At 42.8% G+C, this 18,754-nt stretch overlaps 1 protein-coding gene across 3 annotated transcripts in view; it reads left to right on the forward strand.

Annotated features, from left to right (window-relative positions):
- The window catches only part of prickle2b (prickle homolog 2b), a 101,858-nt gene that overhangs the window by 3,906 nt on the left and 79,198 nt on the right, over nt 1-18,754 (forward strand). The window contains exon 1 of one of the 3 annotated variants that reach the window (XM_061688462.1): nt 18,340-18,525. The exons of the other annotated variants lie outside the window; for them this stretch is intronic. The gene's annotated coding sequence lies outside the window, so the exon portion shown is untranslated. Of the gene's footprint in view, nt 1-18,339; nt 18,526-18,754 lie in introns of those variants that run through there. 3 annotated transcript variants of the gene reach the window in all.

The raw sequence follows: 18,754 nt of genomic DNA on the forward strand, positions 1-18,754 counted from the left end.
AACACATTGCTGTTATTTTTGTTCTTATGAGACTTGACACAATGCAGGAAAATACAATACTAATTTATCCAATGAAGTCATTTCACTTGCATATGCCGAATTCTAACCCCACATATGTATACCGTATGACTTTGAAGGGAATTCAAAAGATGATTTTGGCTAAATGCCAGAAGTAACAGTATTGGCATGCATGTTACAGGATTTTAGCATAATTTTGTTTTCAGGTCCTTTTGAATGGGATAATTTTATGGACTGTGCTAGAAACTTCTAAAAGAATCAGAGAAAAACCTTCCTGTGTTTGAAGTTGTTGTTAAAAAGGATGTCCAACTATAGTATGAAGCAGAATTTCTGTCACCTTGTTGCTTGTGCGTCATTGTAATTTCCTCGGTTAGGAACAGGAGGAGATTTTCCTCGAACAGCACACTGCCTCTGCATTATTAATGCGTGCCCTAGCTAATGAGACTCATTACCAGGTTTATTACCATGAGTGTTGAGGTAAATATGCTACGTGATGGGGCTCTCTTACATGGCCCTCTTCTTCTCAATGCTCTGTTGTTTTTAGAACTAGAGAACTTAAAGGTTACACTTGACCTGTTGCCAAGAGTTTGGTTGGTTGGTTCAGATGTGAATAAGACTACAAAGGGGGGTTCAAGCAATGGGATATTTCCATTTGCATCCTTCATTTCCTCCATCCTGCAGCACAGTGTAAAGGTTCATTAAAAAGTGCAGGTTTCCTTCAAATTCAGTTTGTGTGTGTGTGTGTGTGTGAACTAGAACCGACTGGTCCTGGACAAAGCCTGCCCCTGTATGCAACATAGCCTTAGCTGAAAGGTAAACTGCCTAGAAGAGGCAACGGAGGAAGAAGGATAGCTGCAGTAGCCCATGTAGGTTTGAGGTTGAACTTTAACCCAACTCTGAATGGCTTCCTGACGTCTGTCCCCTCGGTAACCCAGTGCGATCTCCATAACACAGCCTGGCCCGCTATTCATTGTGTTAACAAGATGGCCTGGCGAATAAACCCGTCAGGACGCCAAAGCATATGAATGGGTTTGAGCTATTTGGGCGCAGAAAATGACGACTTAGCTTAAGGAGGTGGGGCGGTGGCTGAGGAGACACAAGAAGCCACTGGTGGTCCGCTCCACACAATAGATACTTAGGAGATTTATTGCTAAAGCTTTGTGTCTGTTAGCAAGGAGGTTATAAGCCTTCTTGCTGCATAGTTTCTTTCTGTATTGGGACAAAAATACTACGTGCCCTGCTGTCTCGTTCCAGGCTTCTCTTGTAGCACATCTGCGGTGCGTGGTAGCGCATCTATAGGTCAGGAGAGAAACAGCTTTTTAAACTGTGCACTTTGTTTTGTAAATTGTGGGCTTTGTCATTTCGAGGAGATCTTTTCTCAAAATGTGTGTTTTGAAGTGATCTGGACAGGAATCATTCATGACTGGTGTTTGACCTATGGGCTCCTAGTCAGTGTTGGGCTGAATCTCTGCCAGTTTCTTATTACCCCCTTGTGCCCCCCATCATTACTGTTTGTACTCCTCATTTTTGTTTTCGCTTTCTTGCCTTTGTCTTCCATGTTAAACTCTACATTGTATCAGTGCACATTACTGAGGAGAAGACAACTCAAACTTAATTTGTACTCTGAGAGCATGATGCATGGCTGTCATGGAAACAAGGTCAGTCTTAGCTCCTGCAACCCAGCGGGAGCGCCAGTCAGTTTTTGAATTCCAACGGATTCCCAGCATCAGAATTCCAGAGCACGTACTGTAATGTGATCGCGAAATGTGCACAGATGATATCCTCATCATGTTGTGTATGTGTAAATTAAGATATGAGCAAAGGAAAAGAGACCTTTTCACAAAGTCTGATGGATAATTTTGAGTGAAGCAATACTTGTGGGTATATACAGTGGGTACGGAAAGTATTCAGACCCTCTTTGTTATATTGCAGCCATTTGCTAAATCATTTAAGTTATTCCCCCCCCCCCCCCCCCACACATTAATGTACACACAGCACCCCATAATGACAAAAAAAAAAAAACGAATTGTTGAAATGTTTGCAGATTTATTAAAAAACAAAAACTGAAATTTCACACAGCCAAAAGAATTCAGACCCTTTGCTCAGTACTTAGTAGAAGCACCCTTTTGAGCTAATACAGCCATGATTCTTTTTGGGAATGATCGAACAAGTTTTTCACACCGGGATTTGGGGATCCCCTGCCATTCCTCCTTGCAGATCCTCTCCAGTTCTGTCAGGTTGGATGGTGAATGTTGGTGGGCAGCCATTTTCAGGTCTTTCCAGAGATGCTCAATTGGGTTTAAGTCAGGGCTCTGGCTGGGCCATTCAAAAACAATCAAGGAGTTGTTCTGAAGCCACTCATTGTGTGCTTAGGGTCATTGTCTTTTTAGAAGGTGAACCTTCGGCCCAGTCTGAGGTTCTGAGCACTCTGGAGAAGGTTTTTGTCCAGGATATCCCTATTCTTGGCCACATTAATCTTTTCTTCGATTGCAACGATTCGTCTTGTCCCTGCAGCTGAAAATCACCCCCACAGCATGATGCTGCCACCACCATGCTTCACTGTTGGGACTGTATTGGACAAGTGATGAGCAGTGCCTGGTTTTCTCCACACATGCCACTTAGAATTAAGGCCAACAATTTCTGTTTTGGTCTCATCAGACCACAGAATCTTATTTTTCACCATCTTGGAGTGCTTTGGGTGGTTTTTTTTAGAAAACTCAATGCAGGCTTTCATGTGTCTTGCACTGAGGAGAGGCTTCCGTCGGGCCACTCTGCCATAAAGCTCGGACTGGTGGAGGGCTGCAGTGACGGTTGACTTTCTAGAACTTTCTCCCATCTCCATCTCTGGAGCTCAGCCACAGCGATCTTTGAGTTCTTCTTTACCTCTCTCACCAAGGCTCTTCTCCCCCGATTGCTCAGTTTGGCCGGACGGCCAGCTCTGGGAAGGGTTCTGATCGTCCCAAACGTCTTCCGTTTCAGGATTATGGAGGCCACTGTGCTCTTACGAACCTTAAGTGCAGCAGAATTATTATTTTTTTAACCAGATCTGTGCCCTGCCACAATTCTGTCTCTGAGCTCTTCAGGCAGTTCCTTTAACCTCATGATTCTCATTTGCTCTGACATGAACTGTGAGCTGTAAGGTCTTATATAGACAGGGGTGTGGCTTTCCTAATCCAGTCCAATCAGTATAATCAAACACAGCTGGACTCCATTGAAGGTGTAGAACCATCTCAAGGATGATCAGAAGAAATGGACAGCACCCGAGTTAAATATGAGTGTCACAGCAAAGGGTCTGAATACTTATGGCTGTGTGATATTTCAGTTTTTCTTTTTTAATGAATCAGCCAAAATTTCAACAATTACGTTTTTTTCCTGTCAATATGGGGTGCTGTAAGGAAAAATGAGGGAAAAATGAACTTAAATGATTTTAACAAATGGCTGCAATATAACAAACAGTGAAAGATTTAAGGGGGTCTGAAAACGTTCCGTACCCACTGTAAGCTATTATGTGGTTGTGCAATCTTAAGATTTAATACCGACCCAATGTATTATTGCTTTATCAGAACATTTTAAGAGCCATACCCAAAAGCTAAGTTAAAGGAAATATTCCATGCACAATTTAGTGTAAAGTATGTGTGTGAGCGTGAGTACGAGTGGAGACGTCCTCCACACAACAATGGTGTCAGCTTGCTAAAATGGATAATGCTGTGTTGTATTACACAACAGAGTTTCATCTTCTCTACCAGGTGGGTTGCAAATTTGTAACAGGACACAAGTGTTGTGTTACTACGCTACTCTGTCCTTGTAATTGCTTTCGTTACTTTCAGTGTCATTAGTATGATACTAATGGTTGCTGTGACAAGATGGTCATGCCAGTTGAAATGTTGCCCGCTGAAATCATGAAATGTTTTAAATTGTTATTTGCCTTATTCATCTACAGAAGTCCGTCACTGCCTGTAGTTATTCAGATTATTGTAATTCTACCACTTTCCAAACCTAACATGCACGTTTGTTGATGCAGTGCAGAAAGTGAATTGGATGGAGATGGATAGATATTCTATTACTTGACGAAAGGCACAATCCTACACTCAGAATGTGCAGTTATAATAAAAACCTCACATAGATGTTGTGCAGGATTGTAAAGGATGCTTCGTCACTAAGGTTTCACTGGAATTCACCCAGCAGTCTGCTTTCCTTTAAAGTGACCAGCAGGAGGCAAAGTTGTCTAACATATTCAACCAAGTTAAATTGCCACTTAATACAACCTGGTTCCCACAAGGCACATCAAATGTGATGAGAAAAGCACGTTGAAACCCAACATCTGAACTCCGAGCAAGTCTTTTTGTGTTGGTCAACAAACCTAAATAGTACGTCTGTTAAGAGAAACACTTACATGAGCGTATTCATGGATAAAGCACATGATTGCTGCATTGCATTGCAGCTCAGCAAGCTGCTTTATCTATAAAGTGAATCTCTACTTCGTCAGCTTTGAATTTGCCACTAACCTACCCATATTTCTCTCCACACACTTGAGCTTTATTGTCTCCGACAGCTGTGTAAAGCTCTGTAATGCCCTTTGAAGCCCGTGCATTAATTCCAGCCACTTTTTCCCACATCGCCAGTGTTTTTAGCTATCGGGGGATGAAGGTCATCTCCAACAGGTGCTCATGCATTTGCATTACAAGCAGTCACCATCAGAAAAGTATAAATGTGTTATGTTTTAGGAGATGGGTTTTCAGCATAATAGTGTTTGCAAAAAAAAGAAATATATATATATATATATCCGTGCAGCCACTCAAATTTTCTCACGTTCATTTAAAACAGGCACTATTTAATGTAAGGACATATAATAATATCATCATCCACTTTACTGTTCAGTGTGTAAACAGTTTATTTCATGTAAGAATTCTGTTGTTTGTGTGGAATTGATTGTTGAGTAATTATGTCTTGGAGTAATTGCCGCAAAGTCGTGTGCAGTACTTGGCGTCAACCAACAGAGGCGCTGTTGATTCAGCGCCTCTGATGCCGGTAGTTTGCTGTCTCAAGAAATCCGCTGCGATGTCAGTTCCTTTCGTGTCATGTTGAGCGACAAGTTCTGGCTGCCAATGCCTCTGGGCAGTGTTATTCTTTTCAAGACAACACTGGCTTTGAAAACGGGGTGAAAAACATTCATAGAGAGATTATCCCATCCCATTATGTGATTTATTTACCAATAATCACTTAATTTACCCCATCGTCTATTGCAAAAATGACCTACTTAAACTCCTATCCCTATATTCAAGATATCCTTCATGGTAGAAGGAGTCCACTGCTAAAATGAACAACAGGAGGGATTACTTATGACATACTGTATTATTTAGCATCAATAAGAATAATACTGTGAGTGAAAGACACTTATTTTTACTATATGCAGAAAAATGGTCGCCACCACTGAATGCTTCTTAGCAAACCTCCATAATTCTTGCAACACTAACTAATTCAGTCAGATATGGCCCTGATGCTTGTTCATGCCATCATGAAGGCTTAGTGGGATAATGAACTTTGATCTGTCGGAATAAAGAGAGACAGCCGCCTCATTGCTGACATTTACACAATACGGTAGCATTTATTGCATACAACACAGTAAAGAGAGTCAATTCAGAAAGTCATCTTGCTGTTTCCTCGCTGAGAGCCTGTGCATGCTGTCTGGTGGATAGCATTGGTTTTTACAGCTGTAAAATAATTTAGCATTCTATTTCCGCCCTGAATGCAGGCACGTCTTTTACACAGAAGGGAGTGAAACCATCTATCACTGCTTCGGCAGAGATTTCACTTTGTTTGAACACCTGCTCGCCTTCATTTTCATTCGGATCCTGTTGTAGGAGCACTATTGCTCTCCCTCCAGGTGCATAAGCTTTCAGCCACATAAATGACACATCTCACGTTATCACCGTTTCTCCCACTGAATGTTGTAGTTTAGCAGGATGAGCCTGTGAACTGGGGGCTGGCTCTGTAGATGAATGCATTTATTGCATTTATTTACAACCAGGCGTCAGGAGAAACTGGTGATGTTCATTTCACTATTAATCATGAAGGTTGTTGTCTTTAAATGGCTTGTAACAGCATTTTGAGAAAAAAAAAAAAGCAAATCTGGCTATTATTTAGAACATCTTGTATCACTTGATTTAGGATTCTGTTTCAATCATTAATTGTGGACCTTAAATGCCAAGCTGAACAGGTAGTGTTTCTATCAAGTGATCTGAGTGCAAAGAGAGTGTAGGATGATAGAAAGAAGGAAATTAAGGGGGGGGGGGGGGGGGGGGGGGGGGGGGGATGCTCTGAGGCATAGGCTTTTGTAGCCCATTTTTAAGGGTGCTCAAACACAGCTAAATTGAATCACAGCACCCCTAAAATATGAGCGGTTATTTGATTTTACTGTATGTCCTATTTAAAGAAGCTTGACGTGTATAACCATAAAGTACTTGTTTGAAACGTAATATTTTATCAACAAAAATGCACCCCTAACTCCCCCCCAGCCATTTGCATTATTTTTGGCTATTCATATTGTCTGTCAAAACATGTAAAGTATGCAATTTATCGAAGTCTATTGGCCGCGTCTCAAATTTTTATCAAAGAAAAATTATTTTGAGACACTTTTGACTGGCCGTCGTAGCCGCTAAACAGCGAGACAGACACGCCCACAGAGCACGCCGCCCGTCTTTACTAGCCCCTCCGAGCTTCATGCAGAGAAGCGCACGCTGGCTACAGTTTTTGCTTACGTCATCAACATTGTGTTTAAGGGGTCTTGTTTTGGCGAAAACCGAGAATGTACTTTTGGGCCGTTTTCTGCCAAAAAGTTGCAGTGGCCAAAAATTGGCTGCATCACTTCATTAAACAGAATGAAGGTGTGCTGTTGTGCAATACGTAGCACCAGGATATTAGCAAGTTACTGCCGTTAACTTGCTAATATCTTATCACTTTTAGTTACAGTATAAGGAGGGGTCTCAACAGATTGGCATCTTTTTTTTTTTTCAGCACACCACATACAATTCTGTCATTGGTTCAATTTTGATCCTTCCCACACCAACTACTGCATTAGAAATCTGCAACAACCATCAAATGCTGCAGCAAAATCTTCACTTGCTTGTGGTACAAGCAGTCAAATGTTTATTCACCTTCTGTTAGCGTGTACCAAAAAGAATTTCCCACCCTCACGTTTTTGTTTTTTTTGTTTTTTTGTTTTTTTAATTAATTATTCCAAACCTGTCCTGTAATTCCCTTCTTAACCTGACACTCTTGTTGTTATTGTTGGTTCACAGACTTATTGAATTAAATTTGTGGAGCTCCACCAATCTTTGGCCCAATGCCTGATATTTATGGTCTAATCCACACTTGTCAAACTGGAGGCCCTGAGGCCTTATCCGGCACACCAAATCATTTTATGTGCATCGACTTCATGTTTCTTGTGAAAATATCAAAATTGCAAATTGTCTTCACTTGTAATAACGTTGAGATATCGCATGCCTTTTTTGTTTGTCCTAAATCCCCCTTTTAAAAGAAATGTAATAATAGTTTAAAACCATGTTTTTTATAGGTTTTAGATTTCAAAACTACTTGCTCATCAATTGGTTGTGTATACGGAATTTTTATGAGGTGATAACTCATTCATGAGTTCACAGTCATAATAGCCCTCAGTGGGTTGTCATAACTACGATGTGGCCCATGGCAAAAATGAGTTTGACACCCCTGGTCTAATGTGAAGGGTTCATAATCACCACTTTGAAATCAAGTTGACAGTACATAATTGACTTGCCCTGAGTTGATGGGATTATGAATAGCAAATAAAGTTAAGTTTAATGACACAGTAATGATAATAGCATTATGTTTGCAAAATGTGAGTCTGACTACGATGCCAGAATGTTGTGCTGTCACACAACATTTGTACAAAGCATTGTCATCCCGCTTTGGCTGTGACAGCGAATTTGACTTACATTTGAGGCGCCGCAGAGTCCCGTGTAGGACAGCAGAATGAGAATCAAAAGGCTGCTGTCTGTTTAAGTCAGAGGTCACTTTTAAACCAGCAAATCCCCCTACCTCCATTTTTAATCCTCTGTCTTGGGGGTTTCCCACACCACACAACTCCTCTCAGAACAACCAGACCACAGACGCTCCTGCATACTAGACTTGCAGAAGTACCATACAAGTAGTCATCACAACAGTTAATCCATTTACGGTTTATGTGAAGTTTGACCGCTGTTTTCGTCACTTTACACTATATGGTGTAAGTCCAGGGATACTCAATCATTTCCTGTGAAGGAACTGAAAGTCGAAGAGAGAGTGTGAAAGAAGCTATCTTTGGGCGAGTGGCGGGGTACACCCTGAACTGGTCGCCAGCCAATCGCAGGGCACATCGAAACAAACAACCACTCGCACTCACATTCACACCTACGTGCAATTTAGAGTCTTCAATCAACCTACTATGCATGTTTTGGGGATGTGGGAGGAAACCGGAGTGGCCGGAGAAAACCCCACGCAGGCACGGGGAGAACATGCAAACTCCACACAGGCGGGGCCGGGATTTGAACCCCGGACCCCAGAACTGTGAGGCAGATGTGCTAACCAGTCGCCCACCGTGCATATTATTATTATTATTATGATTATTATTACAGCAATGTCATTTATTGAAGCTTTTTACCCAAGACAACATGCACGCATAACCACATTTACTCATCATTCCCCCCACCAAGTGAATCACTCAATTGGTGCTGAGATCAAAGACTCCAAGTGGTCTAAGGGTGTAATTTGTTTCTCGTTGGGTTCCGCCTAAATTATTCCCAGCCTGCGCTTTCATTTATCAATGGGTTTATTTATTCATCTGCTCAAACCAAACCCCTTCTTTCTTATTGTGGCCGCGTTTTAATGTCCTAGCCGAGCAGACACGAAATGATATATAATGAGCGCTGCGCCAGCACACTCAGAGTGAAATGTAAATTGTTTGCCTGCAGCCCTGTTGATGAAAAAGGAGGGAAACGGAGTGGATAACCAAGCAAAGTACGGAAAGTCTTATCTCCTGTCATGTGGGAACATGGATATCACACTGCCTGGTTTCAAGCTTGCATATTTTTAAGCACCCATCTGGTTGTCTCCTAATGTATTTTAAGGGCTTTTTCATTTTCATAGCTCACTCTTAAGACCATGCTTGATCCGCGTCTGGTGTAGCTGAGGGAAATGATGCCTTGTTTCCTGAAATACCCTGCGATTGGCTGGCAACCAGTTCAGGGTGTACCCCGCCTCTCGCCGGACGATAGCTGGGATAGGCTCCAGCAAGCCCGCGACCCTAGTGAGGATAAGCGGTACCGAAAATGGATGGACGGATGTTTCCTGAAATAGTGTTCAGTCAATCAAATTGATTCTCTTCTCTGTGATTGGCGAATGAGACCAATGGCTTGAAATGTAAATAGGGTCGCATTGTTGACATGGCGTCTACATGAGGGATGCGCAGTCAGAGGTGGCATATGTCCTGTATTCTATGTGTGTGTGTGTGTGTGTGTGTGTGTGTGTGTGTGTGTGTTTGCATGGATGTGTTTGTGTGGTGATGGAGAGGAAACAGGTGTTAGATGCAAGAGATTCATTGTTTAACTCTTTCGAAGCAGGTGCCTACACGAAACCATATGGACTTGTGTACGCGTGTGCGCACGTGTGTGGGTGCTACCACACCTGGTGACAGACAAAGAACGGCCCCAGCAGAGTCGAAAGCTGCAATATTTAACAGCTTGACACCTGAACCATAAAGCGTGCCTCAGTTCTTATCCAGTCTGTTGTTCGCAAATGACGACAAGATGTGGTGCAGATCCACACGAGTGCCAATGATGTACTGTACATTGCAACTTGTGTCTACTTGAACATTGCAGTTTGACCTTTCATTCTCTGTTTTCTGACCTTTGATTACCATACCTGAGAAAAATATTGATGTCCATAAGTCACTGAGTCTATTTTTTCAAGTGCTCCTTATTATCATGAAGGCAGGCCTTGATAATAATCAGTAAAATACACAGTAACATACATACAGATTTCCTAGACTCTATATTAGGATGGTGAAGTAATGGAAATATATTCACATATATTCTCATGTATTTCCACGGAGCGTTCCCAACTTTTCCAACTGGGATTTTGCAACCCTATTACTGATGAATAATGTTTGACAAGAATCAGGAGTGGATGGTTCACTGTAGTGTTGGACTGTACTGGCACACACACACACAAGCAATTTGTTTTTGCTTCACTATATGCCAGTTACAGTTTTGCTTGTGAGCTGTAGCAAAAAAGTGATTGAAAGATGAATTGTAAAAGTCTATGTATGCATGTGGCGGGCAGGGGTGCTACGTTTGTCTTCTTCGAACCACCTCATGATGGTGCCCATGTAGACATCTAATCCCAAGACATTTACAAGCACTGAGCTGCAAATTCCTTCCCAGAAAGGACTGAAGGGTATTGCTTATGGCTTCACAAGTCTTTCTGGCAGCTTGGAAGGATCCACAGAAGTGTCTTCGCTGAATTTGGTAGAGTTACTGGAGCAGAGTTCAACAGAGTTCAGTGACCCCCCCCCCCCCCCCCCAGACCCACTTTTGTTGAGTACTTGCTTGTGCTTTTCTGAAAACATGATTGTATTACAGCTGAAATGAGGTTTCATTAACCGCCATAACACTACTGTGTTGTTGATCTCGTACGCAGTTGCTTATCTGTTAAACTCCAAAATTACTGCATGATGTGATTCAATGAAATGTCTGTCAAATCACTTTCTTTTTAAGAGAATTTAGTTATAAAATCAAGCGATTACTGAATCTCGCTTGATTGAATTCGTCTGTCCGTGTGTTGGCTGACGGTGACTCCAGTCATTGATCAGTCAGGCTTTCATACTGATTACATTGTTTATTTTCACTGTCTGGTCCGTGTCACAGTTCCATGTCAACTCGAGCTTTGTTAAATTTCCCACTGGAGTTGAGATTTTAATGGCTTGTGGCAGCAATGCGCAAATGCTGTGCAAACAAATAAGAAATAGATGCAGATCCAGAATCTGTTTTGTTTACTTTTGTCTTTCGGCAAACCTTCAGTTTGGATCTGTGTTTTACCATTTTTAGAGACTCATCCTTTCATAAATGTGTGAATGGATCAGACTTTATCTGACTTGAAATTAATGCAATTTGAATTCAGGCGTATGAATAATTCATAACGTTTTATTACAAGCATGTGATTGAGTGTAGGGGAGGTGCCTAACTAGAAGTTAACTCTTGCACTAATCCTCTGGCTGCCATCTGTTATTTGACCTCCTCCTTATTGTCACACACACTGCCTTTGTGGTTTCTCTGTGTGTGTGCGTGCCCAATAATGTGCAGTGTTTGTTTGTGTGTGCAGATCATGACAGTCAGCCTGTGAGGGCCAGACAAGCGAAGGTGGGGGCAGTGGATGGGGTCATTAGCAAGGTCCAGTGCAGAGCTTGTTTAGGGTTAATAAGGTCGTGCTCCTGTCAGGGGTGCACATGTGGGACTTATTTCAATCCAGAGGTAACCCTGGCTTTAAAAACTACTTTTGGGGTCAACTTGCTAAGTGGCCATTCACTGTGTTATTGAAATTTAGTAATAAATCATACAAAATGTTCATTATGTTATTTTGCTGGCACTTGACCATGTTCTGGCATATTACTGTTCCTTCTCAAGTTCATTGGTTACCATAGTTAAGTATTTGAAAATGCAAAAATCAGTTACATTACTGTGAGTGACTTTTTTCCCACTAACTACACTAACTACATATTCATGAGAATGGGCTTTTTGTATATACAGTGGTGTCTTGAGATGTGAGTTTAATCTGTTAAGTGACCATACTTCTATCTCAAAATGCTTGTATTTCAAATCATGTTTCCCCGCTGAAATTAATAGATATGCAATTAATCCACTCCAGCCCCCCATCAATCATATTTTAGTGTTTTTTTTTTTTTCATAACAAAATTTTCAGTCAACAGTATGTTACTATATTAAAGCACACAAGAGTGATATTTGCTCTCCACATAACCTGCAACCGTGGAAAATGCAAGCATAAAACATGACTGTGCCTGTATATTACATTAAAATATTTTAAAAATTAACAAAGTAGCACTTTATAAGAGGGAAGGAACCCTATTTGACAACTTAAGTCAAAATTAATGCCACACCTCATGAAGGCAGTGCATCCGTGTGATTCCTCCCAGCCATTCAGTAAACAACAGCTAGTAGGTAAGACACACAAAGTTATAATTAAAAATACAGTAATTAAAGAAAGTATTTGCTTAATATTAAATTACTAACATATTGTAAGGTGTTTTCAGTAGGTTTGTATGATCACACAATAAAAATTCCACGCTTCCCAAAATATGTCAGAACAATTCACGTGATATCGCTTTCTTCGCTTATGGGTCACAACAACTTAAACAAAGAAAAAAAGGTGAGTGATAAGCGAATAAAGCAGCACAAATAAGGAAACACTGTAACAAAACTGACATTTGTTGCTGAAGTTAATACTTATCTGGACACGGTAGCAGGCTATACAACGCACCAGCCAAGTGCACTGTAAAAGCAAGGCTCGAGCAGATTATTGTCTTGGTGAACAGAAGACATGTTGGTATCAGATGTCTAAATGAGGCAGCAAATAATGAGCATGTATGCAGGTGCTAACTGCAAACATATCTGTTAAATCAACAGTCTAATCCGTCTAAATAACATGTTGGGACTCCGGAGCATAATCAATAACACATTGATTTATCGTGTTTGTTCCGCTCCAGCACACACACTGCAAGCACCTGCTATCATACTACTTCCCTTTAGTTTTCTTTTATTGACCTGAGTAATCAAACCTCCAGTCTGTTCATAGCCATTTGGTTGAAAAGCCATCACCCTTGCATGCTTTTATAGATGGGGAAACGGGCTACCTTCAAGGTACTCTAAGCGCGTAACACTGTTTCCTCATTCACCTTCTGATGGCAAATCATCACGAGCAACTAGGCTTCAGTATCTTGCTCAAGAACTTGGACATGGTCACAGGGGCTCAGGATCGAACCCACAACCTTTAGGTTGGGAGACGACCACTCTACCATCTGAGCCATTTATAGTATAGCCTTAATACACCAGTTTTCAAACATGATTCCTCACTTCAAGGCAAAGATTGTCCTTTCAACTATCCATCCATCGTCTTTAAAGCATGTCCTCATTTGGGGTCACAGGTAAACTGGAGTCTAACTTAGCTGACTTAGGCGAGAGGCAGGCTATACCCAAGACTGGTTGCCGGCCAGTCATACAGACAAACAACCATTCACGCTCTCATTAATAAAGTACCTATGACAGCCAACGAAAAGACAAATTGCTCTAACCCTTGTAGCTTAGTACAGTTCTCTGTCAGCATAGAATGCAGAGAGAGGAAAGGGCAGGAAGAGAGGCAAGACTGTGGAAAACCATACATACGTTTCTCAGACAATGAAGGGGGGGTTTCAACCATGTCACCAGGTTTCAAGCTGGAAATCGCGCAAACTTGCATACTTTGCAAATTTATCCAGATTCTTACAGAGATATTTCAGGGGCTGCTGGCAATGATTGCCGCAATCATTGACATCATGAACATGAAACCATTTCAACAGTAGAAACACTCCTGTTTACTCTTTTTTTTATTATTATTACTGTCAGTCTGATTTACTAAAATCCCTAAAATCGGGTTCAGATTGCGTCCGCTTTTGGGGAGTGTGTTGCGCGTGATGTACTAAGATTGCAATCTTTTACTCAGATCCCAAATAACGGGCACTAAATTACGTCTACTCCCTCTAACAAATTGCCTTTGTGAGAGAAAATATGGGAGAGCACTGTAAGCGGAAAGTGAAGTTTGAAGTAATACATTTGGAAGTGTAGGAGTCACTGATGGTGTAGTGGTACATTCATCTGACTTACCCGCAGGCCGCATGGGTTCAGTTTCCACACAGTGACAGTGAGAATGTGAGTGTGACTGGTTATCTGTCATGTGCGCTGTGATTGACTGGCAATCCAGGGTGTGGTCAGCTCACTGTGACCCTGAATAGGATAAGCGGTATAGAAAATGGATGGATAACTGGATGGAAATGGAAGATGTAAACAAATACATTACTGAGGTGTAGAAAAGAAATATATCGGTCCGATAAGAGCCATGGTTTGTCAGATTTACCTTGTACTGACTGCATGGGAATTGGATGCATCTGCCCATCCTGCATAACATTGTATATAAAACTTGGGACAGCACACCCAAAAAGCTGCTCTGGGAGAGGCCCGCACCAATTGCCACAGTGCGCGCTAAAATGTTCCAGAAGCATGGAAGTGCAAAGTTGAAAGGAGTGTAACGTATATTGGTCAAATTAAAATATAAATAATTTAGGAGAAAAGAATAAGATGGAAGCGACGCTTGCGTTACTTTCATTGTTGAAATCAAATTAATGTCTCGAAAAGGTCACCACGTATAAACTTTAGGACAAATGACGAGACACAGTGTCCTAATCGGAAGGTTCCTACACTTTATGACATTTTTAGTTCTAGATGACAGAGATTTACTTAAACTCAGAACACACACACACAAAATACAACCAGGAGTGGAATTTTATGGTATATTTAATGACATCTAAAGGGATCGAAACGGAGTCTAACTAAAGAAAGAAAATAACACTAATAATGGTAAAAGGAAGGAAAATCGGCGTACGAAAAGGAGAATATAACATCGTGTGTTGCGCTAAAGTTGGAAACGTGAGCGTTTACTGCGTAGAGTCAGCGCGAGAGAAAGCAAAGATGGGATTTCGTGTGAAGCTAGTAATTTCCCCAAAATTATTAGGCACTGATGTTGTACATCATAGTAAGGATTGCAGTGTCAACTCACAAACGCATATCAGCTGGGCTGTCGAGCTGCCAGCAAGACAAGAGGAGAGGAAAAACACAAGACTAGAGGGTGATTTAAGAGTTAAATAACCCAGAGGCGGGGCGTGGGCAAGAGGGATTGCCGACTTGGAGAATACCACACCCATCAGCCTGAATCTTGTCTACAAATTTTATCAAATGGGTTTAAAATCATATTAATCTAAAACACTCCCAACTTTGTACTCTCACGCATAGAATCATTGTTTAAGCTTTGGTGGTGGCAGATCGGTTGCTTATTGTTCAATACAACATTTCATACTGTTTGATTTAAAATCACGAGGAACAGTTTTCAAAATTTGCAGAGGACCTGTAAAACAGATAATAGTGACACAGACACCAAGGCATACATTTGGAATATTTCTACAGAGTTCGGAAGATATCAAAACGGACATTTTATCTTCCGTTAACAAACATCAAAGGCGAGTCCACGGGTTTGAGCTTGCAGTTCCTCTCAACGCCAGTGGGTGGTGCCTTACATGCATGTTTGAATATTAACCAAATAGTCTTCTTGGAGGGAGGGTCCTTCAACCTTTTGGTCGGGAAGCCAGGAATCAAGATTTGACGGGAAGCTGCCAGTTAGATTAAGGTCCATTTGACTTACACCAGGCATTCTCCTAGTGGCCGTCTCACAGCAGGGCAGCGTGGGGGAATGGGGTTATCAAGTGGTTGGGAGGGTCTGTGGCACCTCCAATTGCGGGAGCATATCCGCTACAGGAGTTTAGTCATAAATGATCGGCATGATATCCAAGATGCCGCCTACCCGTGTGGACGCCTCGGTTACGCGCTCTCTAGTATTTATTTTTTGTTCATCTTTGGAGACATTACACGACTCACTTACACAAGGGGAGACTTGCTAACCATCAAGGAGGCTACTCCGGACTTTCTTTCACCAACATTCGCAAATCCGCTCAGTTTTTTCCCTGAGTTATTCACCTGAGCAGCGACCGCAGTCTTTGGCGCATGGAGGCGGAGGCGTCGCCACAGACGGAAGCGAGCAGGGATCCAGGTGAAGCGCCACAAGAGAGGATAGAGATTGGCATTTCCGTCCAGCCACCTTTCGAATCTACGCTCCCTACCCAACAAAACGGACGAGCTTCATCTTCTGATAAAGACCAGTAAAGACTTCGGACGTTCCGCCGCCATGTGCTTTACAGAGGCTTTGTGAAGAATGTAAACAGGCTTTGTGACGCTGTACCCGATGGCGCCGTCATGCTTCCCGGCTTTCATCTTCACCGGGCAGACCGCGACATGGAATCATCGGGGAAAACAAAAGGCAGCGGGATATGCTTCTATATCAACGAAAATTGGTGTATGGACGTCACAGAGCTCAGCACACACTGCAGCCCGCATTTGGAGTCGCTGTTTTTGAACTGTAAGCCATTCTACTCGCCTCCTGAGTTCGCATCATTCATTCTCGCTGGTGTCTATATTCCACCTCAAGCTAACGACACACTGCTAATGCTCGTCGAACAAGTAAACGAAATTGAAAAAAAACACCCGGACTCACCCCTCATTATTCTCGGGGACTTCAACAAAGCTAAACTCAACCACGAATTCCCTAAATACAAGCAGGACATCGACTGTTCTACCAGGGAAAATAACTTTTTAGACTACTGTTATACTACGCCAAATAACGGATACCGTGCCAAACCTCGTGCAGCACTGGGCTCGTCTGATCACTGCTTAATTATCTGATGATTCTGATTCTGATTAACTTAATATACAGACAAGAACTTAAATGCATGAAGCCTACAGTGAAAACAGTGAAAAAGTGGACCAAAGAAGCAAAGATGGAACTTCAAAGCTGTCTAGACTGCACAGACTGGAGTGTCTTTGAAAATTCAGCTGGCAGCCGGGATGAATATACGGACACTGTCACATCCTATATCAGTTTCTGTAAAGAGGTTTGTGTACCAACAAAGTCATTTTGCACATTCAACAACAACAAGCCGTGGTTCACTGCCAAACTTAAGCAACGTCGCCAAGCTAAGGAGGACGGACGCATATCAAAGGGGTGACAGGGCCCTGTATAATCGAGCTAGAAACCAGCCGATAAAGAAATTAACATTGCAAAGAGGATCTATCCAACAAAGTTGGAAAAACAGCTTAGCGCTAACAACTCTGAATCAGTCTGGCATGCATTACAATCGCTGACCAATTACATGCGACGATCCATCCACCCCAAGCTGAGAACAATAGCACACAAGCCAACGACTTGAATACCTTCTACTGCAGATTTGAAAAGGACACTTTCACACCCCACACCCACCCAGCCGCACCACCGACCACAATCACACCTGTGACTTCTGCGTTAACCATTCACGAACAGGATGTGAGACGCATCTTCAAACAACAAAAGACTAACAAAGCGGCAGGCCCAGACCATGTGTGCCCATCCTGCCTCAAAGTCTGCGCGGACCAGCTCGCTCCAGTCTTCACACAGATTTTCAATAGATCTCTGGAACTGTGAGAAGTAGCATCCTGTTTCAAACGCTCCACCATCATTCCAGTCCTCAAGAAACCTACAATCTCGGGTCTAAATGAATACAGACCTGTCGCCTCGACATCTGTGGTCATGAAGTCCTTTGAACGTCTCGTGCTGGACCACCTCAAGAGCGTCAGAGGTCCCGTGCTGGACGCCCTGCAGTTTGCCTACAGAGCGAACAGGTCTGTGGATGATGCAGTCAACAAGAGACTCCACTTCATCCTAGAACACCTCGACAGTGCAGGGACCTACGCGAGGATCCAACATCATCCCTGAACTCCTTTCCTCCAACCTTCTCCAACTCAGCATCTCACCTGCCATCTGCCAGTGGATTTACAGCTTCCTGACAGGCAGGACACAGCAGGTGAGGCTGGGGGAGACCTACTCATCCACATGCAGCATCAGCACTGGGGCGCCCCAAGGTTGTGTCCTCTCTCCGCTGCTCTTCTCTCTCTACACGAACGACTGCACCTCAACGCACCCGGCTGTCAAACTCCTGAAGTTTGCAGATGACACCCCTGTCATCGGCCTCATCAAGGACAGTGACGAGTCTACATACCCACAGGAAGTGGAGCGGCTGGAGCTGTGGTGCGGCCGACACAACCTGGAGCTGAACACGCTCAAGACGGTAGATATGATCGTGGACTTCAGGAGGGATCCTTCGCCACAGCTGCCCCTCATGCTGTTCAGCTGCCTTGTGTCTACCGTGGAGACCTTCAAGTTCCTGGGAATTAGTCTCTCAGGACCTGAAGTGGGCGATCAACATCAACTCTGTCCTCAAAAAGGCCCAGTGGAGGATGTACTTCCTGTGGCTTCTGAGAAAGCACAGCCTGCCAAAGGAGCTGCTGAGGCATTTCTACACAGCAGTCATCGAATCAGTCCTGTGTTCTTCCATCACAGTCTGGTTTGGTGCTGCTACAAAAAAGGACAAATTCCGACGGCAACGGACAATCAAAACTGCTGAAAGGATTGTCGGTACCCCCCTACCCACCCTTGAGGACTTGCATGCTGCCAGGACTAAGACAAGAGCATGCAAAATCCTTTTGGACCCTCCACATCGCGGTAACCGACTCTTCCAGCTCCTTCTCTCAGGTAGGCGCTACCGATCAATGCAAACTAGAACTAGCAGACATTCCAACAGCTTCTTCCCTCTTGCAATCAACTTCTTAAAACAGTTAACGTACAATTCCATTGCAACATGCTGCCAATTTTTTTTGTCTGAGTTTGTTGTCACATTTCTGTCGGGCCAATTATATACTACTCGTGCACTCACTGTAGTAGTCTCGCCACGCTGCACTATTTGCATATCTGTTGTTGACCA

The sequence above is a fragment of the Phycodurus eques genome, chromosome 10 (assembly GCF_024500275.1).
Source record: "Phycodurus eques isolate BA_2022a chromosome 10, UOR_Pequ_1.1, whole genome shotgun sequence".
Lineage (NCBI taxonomy): Eukaryota > Metazoa > Chordata > Actinopteri > Syngnathiformes > Syngnathidae > Phycodurus > Phycodurus eques.